Here is a 6,925-nt window from a genome sequence, read left to right as displayed (position 1 = left end):
ATTAATTAAAGTAGGACATTGTTCATATTTGATATTTGATATTTTATATATTATCTGAAAAAATAACTTATTATCTTTGCTTAATATAATTTTTTAAAAACATATTATTATATAGAGCAAATATGAGATGACGACTACATCAGCATCACTTACAATTTTTTATTTCTTGAAGACGTTGTCTCTTTGTGAAACATTCATGTAATCTCAATCAACGATTTTGACAACTTTCAAATACAATAAGTTTGTTATATTTACATATATATATATATTATATTTTAAATATAAATTGCTATTTCTCTCTCTCTCTCTCTCTCTCTCTCTCTCTCTCTCTCTCTCTCTCTCTCTCTCTCTCTCTTTCTTTTTGCAGAAAATTATGGAAATATATAATAAAATAAAAATAAGATAAACAATACATGGTACAAATACAGGTATAACAATACAAGTATAAGCCGAGTAACTAACAAATTACAACGAAACATGGCATTTCCTCGGCAAGCAGAATCTTGGTTGCTAAAGTCTTTTTAATATGAAATAAATTCAATTAATTATATTACCCACTACGTAAAAATAAGATCTTGCTTGACACATTCATGAGCAATGAAATTTCCCTCTATGAATTTTCTTTTATATGTATCTTTATAATCTTTTAAGTTTGGATTATGCAAGTGAAAATACTCTCACTGTTTCTATTAATAGACACAGATCACATCCTTTATTTACAAGTTTCTTCATCGATCGAATTCATCATCTATATCTTTCAAATGTTTGCGAATATAAATTATCTATTTTGTTCTTACACAATTTATGTACTAGCTTGAATGAATTATAATCTTAACCTATAATTTCAAATAAATAAGAAAGGAGGGTGTGCGTCACGGCGGGGCCCGACCACGAACCAGTCGTAATTATTTTGCGAAAAAATACTACCTCAGCCAGGAATCGAATCTGGATCTCCTGCTTACCGGGCAGGCATCTTATCCTTTCGACTACCGAGGCATGTGATGATATTTATCGCAAATAACGTGTTTAGAATAACACGTCAACAATACAATGATACATAAATTGCTTATCTAAAATCATTATTAAATATATTTGATAATTAAACATAAAATAAATCTTTTATTTTTGTTTAATTCAAATTCAGAAATTGTAATTTTCTATAAGATATAAAATCTATAAGATCTTTTTCAAGAAATAGAAAATCAAAGTGAGGACTTCTGTGAAATGTGCGCAATGATTTTAATCAATTTTACTTATTTATTAATTACTTATTAATTACTTGTGATTGGTTTACTATACAATTTAATTTAATTTAATATAAGAATTTCGTCTTTATGGAATTTTTTAATTTTACGTCTTAAATTTTAAGTTTTAATATGGCATAAATTTAAAGAATATTTGATTATGACCAATTCTCGTTTACTATTTATGTTTTACTTATGTTTTTCTTATGTGTCTTGATAAAGTCTTGAAGAGTATTTGTCATTTTATTAATTAATTATTATGGATAAGAGTATTAAATTATTTAAAGTGTCCAAAAGATATATTATATATATATTTAACATATTTTAAATAGTAAATTACGAAATCATATATAAAGCGAACATCTCAATATTTTTTTAATATTTTAATATATGTATATATATATATATATATATATATATATATATATATATTTTATATATACAATATCTTTCTTTAGAATACCTTACTCATACTTGGTAATTATTCGTAGACACATTAGATGCATTGTATGTTATAAGTATACAAGAATGAACCTTAGCGCGCGCTGTTTGAATAAGGAAATGAAAATGGAGTGGAATGATTAAGTACGGAAACACAATGCAAGGAAATTCATTGTTAGTTAAACGCAGATAAAATTGACTAAAATACAATATTGTAATGCACATGAAGCTTTTTTTAAATATACATTGGCATTTTTATACGCTAATTTATTAATTAGATATAAAAATACTTTTGCAATATTAATTTCATAATTAGTAACATAATTATTACGTAGTAATTTAACGCTCAAAAGATGATATAGCGGAAAGTGAATCATTGCTACAGTTGCATTAGATAAGACATGATATATGAAGAAAGCGTTAACTTTACGATATTGCTAATTTCTCACAGTATTTTTACAGCACGCAGTAAAAATGCACGTGAACGTAAAAAACCATCCACGGAGATGCAGATGATAGTTATAAAAGCGCGAAAATATAACTTTTACTTTCATTGTCTCTACACATTTCTACACTGTTCTACACCTTTGCTTATAAATTTTAAGTTATATTAATACTTAACTCTATATTAACTCTTAATTAATTTTTCATAAATTTCAATCAATGTTTAGCATATGACATATCATTTTATGATACTTATTTTCTACAATTAATCACTCAAACTTCCTTTAAGGGATTAGGCCACATTAAAAATTTAAAGAAATAAAATTTTTTGTCTTAAATCATAGTTTGTAGTTCTAAAAATAAAATCCTACTAGTTTAAATAAAAAATTCATAGTAAACGATAAAAACCTTTATTGAATAAAAGAATACACACAATTCACTTTTTAATTAAAAAAGTTTTCAATTCCTGTTTATGAAACCCGTTTATGAAGATTTAAATAACGACAATTTGTTAAACCGTTGCGTAGAAGGCTTTATGCAAAAATAATAACGGAAGCTTCAATGCTATCGTGTGGTCCATAGTATCGAAAAAATCTTTAAACGAGAAAATACTCGTAAACATAGCTGCAGATGTTGTTTACAATTTTAATGATAGATTCACGAAATTATGCAAGTTTTTAAAACCTGGCTACTAAGCGATAACTATTTTAATTTTTGCGCCGAGGCGAACGCCCGTCGTGTGAAAACAACTAAGCGCTTCATGACTGATGTTGTTAAAAACATTCAGAGATTATCCAAGATAAGCTGAAAAGAAGAAGAAGGATCAAATGATAATTTAAGACAATTGTAATTGTGGCGTAAACATAGTAAATTAAAGACGAACTTGATATTTTCTATTTTAAACACAAAATATCATAAAACAAAATTTTAAATACGTTTTTCTCACATATTTTTAATACATTTTTAACACACATTTTTAAAATCGTTGCGCAGAACTCATACAATTTTTATTTGGTTTAACATTTGGTGACATTTTCTATGTAGAGAATTTCCTATTTTAACTAATCTAAAGAAATACGTATACGGATTTTGCGATATATTAAAAACTATGTCACCGACATTTTTATACGAAATTTTTTTACTAAAAAGGAAATCTTTTTTCAAATGTTTATTTTCACTAAAATTAATATTTCGAAATATCCACATATATTTCTTTAGTAAATGTCATATAGAGAATAAGCATTTTCGGTTTTTTGTTCTAGATCAAGACATGTGACAAAAATTAACAATGCTGATTTCACAATCACTGCAAGAAGGCCTCCATGAAAAGATTCTAGTGCCGCTGGTTAAAAAAATACTATTCTTTAAAAGTTATATAATAAAAGGCTTATAACAGATTTCCATTTATTTCACTATTTTTACCAAAAAAAAAAAAATTCCCAAACTCGCCTATGATTTTTAGGCCATCAAAGTGCCTAACTCTTTAAGAATTCTACAGAATGCTTTGAAGAAGATTCTATCGATTACATTCTCAAGTAGCAAGATGACGTCATTATGACGATGTATATATATATATATATATACATACATACATACATACATACATCGTCATAATGACGTCATCTTGCTACTTGGGTTGATGTTCTGATAGTGGCGCGTTAATCTCGTGAAGAGTTTTTATTACAGAAAAAAAATATATATATATATAAAATCATTACATGTGATGTAATAAAAGTTTTATGTTTAGGCATTATTGTGCAATGCTCGTCGATTTTGAAATCACCAATTTACTAGCTCGCGAAGCAATATCAAATATTTTACGATTGTCGCGGTATCCTCAGACTTTTCACTCTAATTGACATTCACATCATATTCCGCTGACTCGCACGATACATTTCGCAGATAACATAAGCTGCCGAAAGCTTTCAACATCGTTCTTCACTCTGGATCTCACGTTTGTATTATCGTATCAGAATAAGAAGGAGATGACTGATATTAATATCGTAAATACGTGATAAATTACAGAAGATTATGAATTATGAAAGGCACAACTTAAAATTTTGTGGAAGATTTATGGAATTTTATCACATCGTGATTAGAGAAAAAGATATTATTGATATGTAATCATCGCATTTAATTAATTCTTCAACTTCAAATTACAATAATAACGATAACTAGAATGAAAAATATCAAAATGACTTGTGTCAATTATTTAATTTAATCTTAATACTGTTATAAATTTTTCTTTTGTTACTTATATTATTAATTACTTTTGTAACATAAGTACTATAAAATCGAATTTTTCTTTAAGTCTGTAGATTTCTTTAAAGATTTCTTTCGCCTGTACTTAAGAGTATGACATCTTTTGTCTTGTCTTTACACGATCTCTCCTAAAAAAAATAAAAAAGAATTATGACTACTTACAAGAATGATATAAAAGTGTTTATAAATAAATGTAATAATAAATTATTATAAAAAAGTTATTTATATTTTGTAACGCGTCTATCGTATATTTTTTTGACATTTAATACAAAATAAGAAGAAAATTCAAAACAGCCTTTATAAGCTTTTTTATATGTATAGTTATTTGAAACATTGCCCTCAAATTTCAACAATAAACGTGGATTTTCGGTATGAGTGATTGTTTCAGATTTCACGGTTAGTTTAGTTAAAAATACGAATAAAAGGCCAATAAATTGTTGTAAAACATACGCTATCATATAACAACTAATATAAATTCCTATTAAATGAAAAAAAGCTGGAAATAGTATTCTGCAAACTTTCTTTAATTAATAAAAAATGATTTCCTTTTATTAATTATTTCTCATCATTTGACAAGACACATCTACTTTGTCGTAATATTGTAATATCTTATGCAAATTAAATAATGTAAAGTTAATAACGTTGACGATATATTTATAATGCCCCAATATATCTTAAGAATTTTTCAAGAATTTCTAAAATTGTACAAAGTATTCTACAGTTTTTTAGAATATCTCCGTAAATTCAACAGCTATTCCAATAATTCCGTGAGTAGGAAAAAGAAAAAAAAATTACTTTCCGTTTAATTACTTCCCGTATTATCCCGATGCGATAAACACCACGAGACCTTGCGGAAGCTCGAGCTTGCCCCGTGCGAAGTTCATCGGAGCGTTTTTGCAAATCGTTTACGCCGGAATCATGAATCCCGGGGGCTTTTTGACGGCACATTTGCGAGGGACGAGCGCTCGTAACGCGCGCGACGTCATGAAGTCGAATTTACCACACCACCACGACGTATGAAGGAGCTTAAGTCCGCACGATTGCGAAAATAGAATATTAACGGCGGTGCAGAGCCCGCCCCCCCACCCACGGCGTTCTGCCTCTATCTACAAAATCGACACGCTGTACATACATTTTACGCGGCCCGTTTGTTCCCCTTTTTTATTGCAGGCGCATATCGAATATCGCCACGGTGAAATGGCCCGTGCTCGCGACGTACACACGACACACGTCGCTCGACGACACATGCGTAACTCACTGCGTGTGCTACGTTGTGTTACGTTTTCGAAATCCTGTTTCACTAACATTCGCAAATTATCCGCGTATTGCCTGCCGAGGATGCCACGTCCTGCTTACGGGCTACGTATATTTAGCATTGACGCTCTTACGCCGACACAAGTGACGCCCGCTGTGCTCAATATACCTCAATGTACCTCGTTGCTTTATGGGCGTACTAAGATTTTTATTACCGTTGAAAAAAAGGATGGAAAAGGCTTATCTGATAAATCCGTCTGAATTTATCCTGTGTAAATATATGTTGAATAAAGAATGAATTAGAAATTAATTATAGAAAATGTGTTTTAATTATAGAGAATTTTACGTGCTTTACAAAAACACTTCGTAGTTGCGACCTTTGGCGAGCTACATGAAAATCAAATGTTAACACATTGCGAGTCGATAATGAACTTAATCCAATTAACCTCATGAATATTCCGATCGGTCGAGCGAGAGAATAATAATAATTCGGATTGCTACCGCGTTCCAAACTTTTCGAATTAAAGTTAATGCTCCCACGACAAAACAAAAAATTGGCGTGTAATGTAAAACATGGTAGGTGTACAAATGTATATTTAATATATAAATATATATATACACTTTAATTAACAGGCTTCTGTATTAATATATGCTGACATTTCAATCTCTTCGTATCGGAAGAAATCGGACTCATTCTCGTGAAATCTAGCATCGGATAGCATTCAAGGGAGCGACGTGTTTCTGATAAGTGGGATACTTCCTGAGAGCTTAATGACTCGGCGTATTGCTTTTTGACTTCTAGGAAATTCTTTCCGAGATTCATCGAGTTTAATACACGAGTAGTGAGGAATTTCGCTCATAGAATATAAGAGTCAGATTATAAGAAGCTTAGCGATTTATAAAAGCAGAAGGAATTATGCTAGTTATTATACATATTTTATATTTATTCCTCGAGAATTTAATTAATAATGTAAGAATTTTTTATTAAATTAATCTTATACCTCTGCCCTTTCTCCCTCTCTCTTTTTTAAATATCTTTGGAATTTGAAGAAAACCGAAACGCTTCAATCTCGAGACGTAACACACTTTCCATTAGACATCAGAATATTGCGCTAAAAAAAAAGAACGATCGAGATAATTTGTGTGCCGCCTTACAGAAGAAAGGGTTATATCGTCGAATTTCACGTCATGAAGTCGCCATCATAAAATTATACTGAACGTGAATTGTGAAGTTGACGAAAACAACTCGACATTCAGATGCGTAATTCGGTAACGATTCT

Source organism: Pogonomyrmex barbatus, unplaced genomic scaffold, assembly GCF_055798465.1.
Source record: "Pogonomyrmex barbatus isolate J1 unplaced genomic scaffold, ASM5579846v1 scaffold4, whole genome shotgun sequence".
In the NCBI taxonomy this organism is placed as follows: Eukaryota; Metazoa; Arthropoda; class Insecta; order Hymenoptera; family Formicidae; genus Pogonomyrmex; species Pogonomyrmex barbatus.
The sequence above is the reverse complement of the archived record's forward strand: the minus strand, read 5'-3'. Positions refer to the sequence as shown.